This window comes from Scyliorhinus torazame, chromosome 21 (assembly GCF_047496885.1).
Source record: "Scyliorhinus torazame isolate Kashiwa2021f chromosome 21, sScyTor2.1, whole genome shotgun sequence".
NCBI classification, from domain to species: domain Eukaryota; kingdom Metazoa; phylum Chordata; class Chondrichthyes; order Carcharhiniformes; family Scyliorhinidae; genus Scyliorhinus; species Scyliorhinus torazame.
This window is the reverse complement of record NC_092727.1, coordinates 116,976,083-116,986,648: the sequence shown is the minus strand read 5'-3', so window position 1 is coordinate 116,986,648 and position 10,566 is coordinate 116,976,083. Positions and strand designations below refer to the sequence as shown.

At 43.6% G+C, this 10,566-nt stretch overlaps 1 protein-coding gene and 1 long non-coding RNA gene across 2 annotated transcripts in view; one reads left to right on the top strand and one right to left on the bottom strand.

Annotated features, from left to right (window-relative positions):
* Positions 1 to 10,566, top strand: part of LOC140398562 (ORM1-like protein 3) — a 55,986-nt gene that overhangs the window by 4,248 nt on the left and 41,172 nt on the right. The gene's annotated exons all lie outside the window — the stretch shown is intronic.
* On the bottom strand, positions 1,733 to 10,296 carry LOC140398033 (uncharacterized). The gene is made up of 3 exons (XR_011937394.1): positions 10,083 to 10,296; positions 7,506 to 7,600; positions 1,733 to 1,810 (listed from the first exon to the last, which is right to left on the bottom strand). It is a non-coding gene; the product is annotated as an uncharacterized lncRNA (long non-coding RNA).

Sequence of the window (10,566 nt, the reverse complement as noted above, 5' to 3'; positions counted from 1 at the left end):
GGGAAAAGAGAGTTAAAAAGCCTAATTTATTTAGCGTGCATAAAATAACATTCTATTTGTCTTCAGGAAAGGAGGCAAACGGGGTCGTGGGAGAGGAGGATCTAAGACCTTGTGGGCCCCATCTGCTTTTCAGATCTTTGCTTTTTCCATTTTTCTTTCTCCGGCCAAGAAAATAATAAAGTCTGTTTTTGTTGCTCGTTCATCTGGTCTAACTTGGAGTTGTGGCCACGTCGAAACACCACTGTTGTGTATCATAAACGTACAATATTGACTGCAAACGCTGCAATGGACTGTCATTGGAAATAAACTGGCTGTTATGTAATGTGAAAAAAGCAGGCACCAAAATTCAATTAACTTAGCATTTTACTGAGGGGCAGCATAGTGGCGAAGTGGTTAGCACCGCTGCCTCAAGGCACCAAGGACCCGGGTTCGATCCCAGCCCCAGGTCACTGTCCATGTGGAGTTTGTGCAATCTCCCCGTGTCTGCATGGTCTCACCCCCACAACCCAAAAAGATGAACAGGGTAGGTGGACTGGCCACACTAAATTGCCCCGTAATCATTTTGCTGGTGTTAGTTATAAGTGAACTTCTCTGTTTACCCCACATTTAAATGTCAAATCTGTGGAAGTCTGGCAGTGTGTTTATACATTCTACTTGGGTCTGTTTTTTCAATCTGTAAGTTTCATTTTTGCAAACTGGATTGTTTGCATTTTTGTTTAAAGAGGGTCGATGCGATAACTCGAGTTTTTGTTATCGTGCACGTAATAAAAGAGTGTAGTGTAATACGAGGTAGAAGAGAGTAAGAGAGCTTGTGAAATAAATCAAGAAGTGATGCACAGCTCGAGTGTGCGTGCGTCTCACCCTCACAACCGAAAGATGTGCAGGGTAGGTGGATTGGCCACACTAAATTGCTCCTTAATTGGAAAAATTTTAAAAACTAAAAAGTCATACACGCTAGGATTTTCAAAGCCTCTGCACTTAATGAAGGAGGAGAGATTGAAGGAAGAGTTCCCCTGGGAACACTTTCAACAAATATGCCAGCACAATTCCCCCCCCCCCCCCCCCCCCCCCCCCCCCCCCCGAGGCTGGATTGTGCTTGTGTGGGCACTTTCCCACTGATAATAAGATTGCACACTCAGCACATTTGCCTATTAGTCTGGTCAGGTTGTCTCGTTCACTCCCAGCGATATGCTTCCATTTACTTTGAATCAGATAAAGTACTGACACAAAGGCTAGCCAGCGAGTGGGGGAGGTTGCGGTGGGCTGAACCAGTCAGAAAGTGAGTGCATTGACAGCGCTGGGATTCAGAATCTGTGATGCATGACTATGCTGTATCTGACCCTGATTACTCACCTCTCAAGTCTGCGTCTTTGAAAACTGCTCTAGCTGCTGAACGCATTTTGAAGGCTTTTGTGTTAGCATAAAACTTCATAGTGATTGGAGCCATGTGCACCACTTTGTTGGTGACGTGCAAATTCTCCCAGTACTGTCCTAGCCTGTGTATTGATTTTGGAACAGCAATAATAGAAGACTGAATAACAGAAGACTGTTTCGCACTGCCAGAGAATTTTGTTATTGATGCATTAAAGGGTTTGTCCTTCAGGTCCATTTTTGTCATTCATTAATTTCTTAGTCCGGTACTGGGAGATGCTATTTCAGTGTGTTCGATTCCTTGTTATCTTTATTGCAGTGTTAAAGTAGAATGTTGGTGCAGCAGAATTTTTGGCAGCTATTGTGCATTGTTTTATTGTCGCCAACGAAGGTCTGCTCTTGTGGGTCTAAATCGTCTGGCCACCTCTCATTCAAGGACCTACTGAAAGAAAGTGACAATGCCAGCTCTTGTATTAATGCCTAGTAAGTCTGGGCTTTAAGAAGAGGTATGCAGTTACAATACAAGGCTCTCACAATAAATTACCTCAAACAATGAGCACATTCCAGTTATACAGTTTTTGTTTATTTACCCAGATACTTTGACTGTCACTCTGCAGTTTATGGTTTCATTAGTGTTGTAGGTTGGAGCTCGCGGGGTCCAGAATAAATTGTACGATGTTATAAATGATATGGCATCGGTACTCCAGAGTCATAGAGCATAGAAAAATACAGCACAGAACAGGCCCTTCGGCCCCCGATGTTGTGCCGAACCTTTGTCCTAGATCAATCATAGATTATCATTGAATTTACAGTGCAGAAGGAGGCCATTCGGCCCATTGAGTCTGCACCGGCTCTTGGAAAGAGCACCCTACCCAAAGTCAACACCTCCACCCAACACTAAGGGCAATTTGGACACTAAGGGCAATTTATCATGGCCAATCCAACTAACCTGCACATCTTTGGACTGTGGGAGGAAACCGGAGCACCCGGAGGAAACCCATGCAGACACGTGGAGGATGTGCAGACTCTGCACAGACAGTGACCCAAGCCAGAATCGAACCTGGGACCCTGGAGCTGTGAAGCAATTGTGCTATCCACAATGCTACTGTGCTGCCGTTAAGAACAAATAAATCTACACTATATCATTTTACCGTAATCCATGTACCTATCCAATAGCTGCTTGAAGGTCCCTAATGTTTCCGACTCAACTACTTCCACAGGCAGTGCATTCCATGCCCCCACTACTCTCTGGGTAAAGAACCTACCTCTGACATCCCCCCCTATATCTTCCACCATTCACCTTAAATTTATGTCTCCTTGTAATGGTTTGTTCCACCCGGGGAAAAAAATCTCTGACTGTCTACTCCATCTATTCCCCTGATCATCTTATAAACCTCTATCAAGTCGCCCCTCATCCTTCTCCGTTCTAATGAGAAAAGACCTAGCACCCTCGACCTTTCCTCATAAGACCTACTCTCCATTCCAGGCAACGTCCTGGTAAATCTCCTTTGCACCTTTTCCAAAGCTTCCACATCCTTCCTAAAATGAGGCGACCAGAACTGTACACAGTACTCCAAATGTGGCCTTACCAAAGTTTTTTACAGCTGCATCATCACCTCACGGCTCTTCAATTCAATCCCTCTGTTAATGAACGCTCGCACACCATAGGCCTTCTTCACAGCTCTATCCACTTGAGTGGCAACTTTCAAAGATGTATGAACATAGACCCCAAGATCTCTCTGCACCTCCACATTGCCAAGAACTCTATCGTTAACCCTGTATTCCGCATTCATACTTGTCCTTCCAAAATGGACAACTTCACACTTTTCAGGGTTAAACTCCATCTGCCACTTCTCAGCCCAGCTCTGCATCCTATCTATGTCTCTTTGCAGCCGACAACAGCCCTCCTCACTATCCACAACTCCACCAATCTTTATATCGTCTGCAAATTTACTTCAACTCCCTCATCCAAGTCATTAATGAAAATCACAAACAGCAGAGGACCCAGAACTGATCCCTGCGGTACGCCACTGGTAACTGGGATCCAGGCTGAATATTTGCCATCCACCACCACTCTCAGACCTATCGGTTAGCCAGTTCGTTATCCAACTGGCCAAATTTCCCACTATCCCATGCCTCCTTACTTTCTGCAGAAGCCTACCATGGGGAACCTTATCAAATGCCTTACTAAAATCCATGTACACTACATCCACTGCTTTACCTTCATCCACATGCTTGGTCACCTCCTCAAAGAATTCAATAAGACTTGTAAGGCAAGACCTACCCCTCACAAATCCGTGCTGACTATCCCTAATCAAGCAGTGTCTTTCCAGATGCTCAGAAATCCTATCCTTCAGTATCCTTTCCATGACTTTGCCTACCACCGAAGTAAGACTAACTGGCCTCTAATTCCCAGGGTTATCCCTAGTCCCTTTCTTGAACAGGGGCACGACATTCGCCACTCTCCAATCCCCTGGTACCACCCCTGTTGACAGTGAGGACGAAAAGATCATTGCCAACGGCTCTGCAATTTCACCTCTTGCTTCCCATAGAATCCTTGGATATATCCCGTCAGGCCCGGGGGACGTGTCTATCTTCAAAGTTTTTCAAAATGCCCAACACATCTTCCTTCCTAACAAGTATTTCCTCGAGCTTACCAGTCTGTTTCACACTGTCCGCTCCAACAATATGGCCCCTCTCATTTGTAAATACTGAAGAAAAGTACTCGTTCAAGACCTCTCCCATCTCTTCAGACTCAATACACTATCTCCCGCTACTGTCCTTGATCGGACCTACCCTCGCTCTAGTCATTCTCATATTTCTCACATGTGTGTAAAAGGCCTTGGGGTTTTCCTTGATCCTACCCGCCAAAGATTGTTCATGCCCTCTCTTAGCTCTCCTAATCCCTTTCTTCAGTTCCTTCCTGGCTACCTTGTATCCCTCCAACGCCCTGTCTGAACCTTGTTTCCTCAGCCTTACATAAGTCTCCTTTTTCCTCTTAACAAGACATTCAACCTCTCTTGTCAACCATGGTTCCCTCACTCGACCACCTCTACCCTGCCTGACAGGGACATACAGTCGTCGGGGGAATCATTAAAATCTGGTCGGTCTAAGGTGGCTTTGAGACTTCAGTTGTAATACTTTTCTCACGTGTGGTGTCAGCTCGTTTTTTTATTGTTCCTTTTCTTTGTCCTGTTTTTTTAGCAGAGTGAGGGACCATTCAGGTGAGGTGGATTGGCTATGCTAAAATTGGCCTATAATGTCCAAAGAATGTGCAAATTGGGTGGGGATAGGGGTGAGGCATGGACATAGATGGAGTACTCTTTCGGAGGGTCGGTGCAGACCCAATGGGCCGAATGGCCTGCTTTTGCATTGTCGGAGTCTATGGTTCTATTTGTGAGGATGAAGGTGGAGATTGAGGATCCATCGTAGCAGAGCATCAGGGCCAAGTCTGAACCCCACAAAGCAAATATCCAACCTAGCCAATTACTGCCTCAGCAGTTTACTCTCGATCATTAGCAAAGTGATGGAAGAAGTCATCAACAGTGCTATCAAGTGGCACTCAGCAATCAGCTCACTAACAAGCAAATTGAATTCCATCAGAACAACCTGGCATTTGACCTCATTGCAGCCTTGGCCCAAACATGGACAAAAGAGCTTGACATCAATGCAGCATTTTGAGTGTGGCATCAAGGAGACTGAGAACTGAATCAATAGGAATCGGGGAAGGAACTCTCCAATGGTTGGAATCATTCCTAGCACACACTAAAAATGGTTGTGGGTGGTTGGAGGTCAATCATTTCGGCCCCAGAGTTCCTCTTAGGCTCAACCACTTCAGCCGCTTAATCAATGACTTTCCCTCCATTATAAGTCAGAAGTGGTGATATTCACTGATGATTGTACCATTGTGCCGTTTGCAGCTCAGGATGGTTGACCAGGAATCTTTCTCATTCTTACCACATGCCATTGGTGTGTGTTGGAAGAATTTGCAGGGCGTGTTCAAGTCCTGAGGTGGAACTATTTATTCTTTAATGGGATGTTGACATCGTTGACAAGGTCAACAGTTGATGCCAATCCCTCTTTGCTGTTGAGTGGCTTGCTGGGAACACATTGCTGTGGGTCTGAAATCACATGTATGCCAGACCAAGTAAGGATGGCAGATTTCTTTCCCTGAAAGACACCTCCCCTCCCTTTTAAAATAGGAAGGTGGGATAATGTCTTGGTGCAGAGAAAAGAGAACTGTCTTGTTCTATAGATCTTGCTCTGTTCTACAGCACAGATGGTCCTTGATGACATCTGCAAACTGGATAGAATTATTAGTTCCAATGTATGAATTCAAGGTAGGGAAAATGGCAGTATATAACGAGAACAATTTATTTTCTTAATTCTTTGCTATTGTTACCCACATCCCTGGATAAATGGGGAAAAGCAGGAATTCACTAGTTTAGAAGCAATGCCAATTTGCTACTGTAGTGAACCATCTTCTGATTCAAAAGATCTCAAAAAAGACTTAATTCATGACTAATATTTTGAAATTGGATGATTTGTTGTGGCGCTTGTGAATGGAACCTATTTCACTGCAAATTAGTGTTTTCCTGTTCTTGCTTCCACTCACTACTCTTTAAACAAATACTTGAATGGACTGATAAAAAAATGAGGTAAGAAATTTGAAATAGTCTGCAACATTTCAAAAGCAGTATAAGAAGTTTTTGATGTGGTCAGTGACTCCATGAAGTAAATAAGTTGGGACATTTTGACACCAAAATTCTAAACTTTCATTGACTTTATTACAGAATTGGAGGGTGTCCTTCAGTCTTAAAGCAACAGTGCCTTAATTGGATTGCTACATCTTGTAATTAACAGAACAAACACTGATATGTTATCTCCTTTCGATGTGTTGACTTATCATTCCCTGATACAGTCTCACCTCCTTCACCCATTACCCTTTTCCTCACAAGCCACTGGTTGGAGTCATACCTAGCACAATGGAAGATGAATGTGGTAATTGCAGGTAAAAATTCGAGAGAGAGAGGGGAAAAAGGAGCAGTAGTTTGCAATGATGACTGTGTCAGTGGACTTCTGCCCATGTTTGAACCAAAGTTGTAATGAGGCCAGGAACTGAGTGACACTGGTGGAACTCAAAACTGAGTGTTAGTGAGCAGGTTAGTGCTAAATATGTGCTGCTTGATAGCACTATTGCTGACCCCTTCCATCACTTTACTGATGACTGAGAGTAGATGATCAGGCGGTAATTGACCGGGTTGGATTTATCCTGCTTTTTGTGTACAGGACATACCTGGACAATTGCTGGGTAGATGCCAGTGTTGTAGCTGTACTGGAACAGCAGGTTCTGGAGCACATGTCTTCAGTACAATTGCTGGAATATTGTCAGGGCCCATAGCCGTTGCAGTATCCAGTGCCTTGTGTAATTTCTTGATATCACATGGGGTGAATCGAATTGGCTGTGATGTTGGGGACCTCTGGAGGAGACAAAGATGTACCATCCACTTGGAACTTCGGGTGAAGATTATTGCGAATGCTCCAAAGTTGTCTTTTGCACTGATGTGCTGGGCTCCACCATCATTGAGGATGGGGATATTTGTGGAGCCTCCTCTAGTGAGTTGTTAAATTGTTTACCACCATTCACAACTGGTGTATTTCCTTTTTATTGGCTTTGTGGAGGTTTGATACAACTGAGTGGCTTGCTAGGCCATTTCCGAGGAAATGTGAGAGTCAACCACATTGCTGTTGATCTGGAGTCATATGTAGGCCAGACCATGCAAGGATAGCAGATTGTTTCATGATCATCATTAGATTTTTAATTCCAAATATTTATTGAATTAAAATGTCACCATCTGCCATGGTGGGTTCCAACCAGGTTCCCCAGAGAACGACCCTGGTTCTCTGGATCACCAGTCCAGTGACAATACCACTACGCCAGTGCTTCCCCCGAGGCCCAGCAGGTCAGTCAACAGAACTAACCGAGAAAGGTCAGTTGCTGAAGGGGATATCCAAGGAGAGTTACTGGTTTCTGCAATTGATCTTCAAGACCATTACCAGGTACCTCTTTTCCTACCCTATCTTTCACACACACACCATGGAGACCTTACAGAAAAGCCCAATTATGTTCTCACCTCTTGTGCTTTCCATGTGATTCATTCACTGTTTTCTCCCCTGTCTTCCATCTCTTGCCTGTTACTCAGGCATGCTGTATCCGGTTGTTGCAATCCTGAGATTCACAAACAGTGTAGATTAGTTATTGAAGCTTCCTGGTTTTTTTAATAGATTTATTGTTTCATTCTTTTCTCTCTGCGCTCTGATCCCAAAACCAACAACCCTGAAGAATATATCTTAAACTAACCACTAGTACCTGACATGTTGCAATTTATATTTCAAATGGCTTCCTTCCCTTTGGTAAAATATCTAGATTTTGGTGACATAACAAGTATTCTGTAAAACTACAGATAACCCACATCCTGATATTGGCCCAGAATGTTGGGAGAGGTTAAATGTGACATGCAAAATTGTTGCTTCTATTGACGTTTTGATGACTTAGGACAGCATGGTGGCACAGTGGTTAGCACTGCATCCTCACGGCGCCGAGGTCCCAGGCTCGATCCCAGTTCTGGGTGACTGTCCGTGTGGAGTTTGCACATTTTCTCTGTGTCTGTGTGGGTTTCGCCCCCACAACCCAAAAATGTGCAGGTTAGGTGGATTGGGCACGCTAAATTGCCCCTTAATTGGAAAAAATGAATTGGATACTCTAAATTTGTTTTAAAAAAACTTTATTGATAACTTTTGTCGTAACTAGTGGTGGAACTATGGCCGCACACTAAATCCATCTGTTTCAAAAGCCTTGAATGGAGTGCTCTTTCTGTGTTCAGCTCCAAATTGTTTGGGCCTTTTCCTTCAAGGAGAATATGAAATTAACTTACTTTTGTTTTGGTTTACTTTGGCTTCTCACTCGCAACCATCTTGATCGGTTCAGTTATTCGAAATTTAAGCTATTGCCAGGGCAAATGTGTTCAGGTGGCATCACACAAATGTTCACCCTCTCAGCATGATTTGTAGCCCGAGTACCACAACTTTGCATAAAAAAGCTAATGATGCACATGAAAATAACAAGTGCTTTTATCTCTCAAATTGCTCCAATTCACTTGTCACCATCGTCACTATAGTGCACTGCATTATAATGTAAAAATAACAACCAGAATGTTTGGAATTCTGGCATGTTCAGTCATGTCTTCGCTTAGTGTCAGACTACAATAGAAAGTGCTCCCAGCAAAGTTGGAACATCCTTTAAGTTGTGTGTCAAACACATCTTCCCCCTCCCTTCCTCTTTCCCCTAACACTTCCATTACCCTGCTTCCTGTGCCTCTGTACTTGCTTAAAACCTGTCGCTCCACATCATAACTTTTTACAGTCCTTGTGCAAGGTCATAAAACTAACATTCTTTCTCACTCCACAAATACTGCCTGACCTGATGAGTATCTGTAGTGTTTTCCCATTTTGCTTCAGTGTAATGAATTTTAAATTGTTCTTGGATGGGGACAAGAAAAGAAAGACATTGTTTGACAAGAAATTGGGGGTTTGTTTGTTTCTATTGAAAAGTGTAGCCTAAACCCAGTTTCCATTCCCAGTCTGCTGAGCCTGGGAGCCTCTACAATCAGTTTATCTGCCCCTTGGTTGGCATGGGAAAAATCACGCACAGCGCATGCTGCTAATCAGTATCTGTTGACTTCTGTGCACCTATGTAGATTTGGTTAGGACAGATTGAGTGAGACTCCCAAGTTCTGAGTCATTAAGTATCTTGCCTGCCACCTGAAAGGAAGAATGGGTAATGGGGCAAAGCAGAGGAGGATGGGATAGTGTGTGGGGGGAGCATGGTGGGTTTTAAAAAGCAAAAGGTTGAAAGTTTAGCAATCAACCCGATGAATTTGTTCTGTTTTGCTAGCTATAAGAAGTGTTAGGATGCATTTGAGCATAACTTGCAGGCTAACCCAGCCTCTGGTTTCCTTTGCTACTGAAGCTCCACAGCTCCAGGGTCCCAGGTTCGATTCCGGCTTGGGTCACTGTCTGTGCGGAGTCTGCACATTCTCCCCGTGTGTGCGTGGGTTTTCTCCGGGTGCTCCGGTTTCCACTCACAGTCCAAAGATGTGCAGGTTAGGTGGATTGGCCATGATAAATTGCCCTTAGTGTCCAAAATTGCCCTTAGTGTTGGGTGGGGTTGTTGGGTTATGGGGATAGGGTGGAAGTGTTGACCTTGGGTAGGGTGCTCTTTCCAAGAGCCGGTGCAGACTCGACGGGCCAAATGGCCTTCTGCACTGTAAATTCTATGATAATCTAAAATTCTATGAAGCAAATTTTGAAAATTCACATTCAATAAATCAATATAACACACCCCAAGTTAATTTTTAAAAATCTTTATTGTCACAAGTAGGTTTATAAAATATAATAATCTTTATTGTCACAATTAGGCTTACATTAACACTGCAATTAAGCTACTGTGAAAAGCCCCTAGTCGCCACATTCCGGCGCCTGTACAGGTACACAGGGAGAATTCAGAATGTCCAACTCACCTAACAGCACATCTTTCGGGACTTAGCAAACTAGTTTCAGAGTTCAGTTATATTCTGTTATATTCTAAGACATCATCTGTGTTGATTTGACCATTGTTGTAGTTATTAAACTGTAATATATGTCTTAATTACCTGTTTTAATCCAGCTGGAGCAAAAACCGTAAGGATGCTCGGTCGGATGTGAATTTGCGTCCCAGTATCTTAAAATTTTTGCCGCTTGCAGGACCAAGATTTCAAATTCTGCTCTTCAAACTTCCTGAGCTTAAGAGGACAGGGAAAATCTGTCCTCTGTAGGTTAGACCGTCATGCATCAATCACTAGTTTCCTAGGAATAGGAAATCTGAAGAGTTGGCGCTTCCAAATTTTGGGGAAATGGGAGGACGATAAGGGGAGGAAAAAATGAATGAAAATGGGGAGATTAGAGAAACTGGGTTGTTTGCCCAAGAGACGAGAAGTTGAAGAGATTTGATAACCTGGCAAATTTGGACAAAATAGATTGGGAGAGACCATTGGTGGAAGGGTCGCAAATCAGTTGACACTGATTTAAGATGAATGGCAAAAGAACAAAACAGTGACATGAGGAAATACCTTTGAACACAGCCAGTAGTTAGGTCGG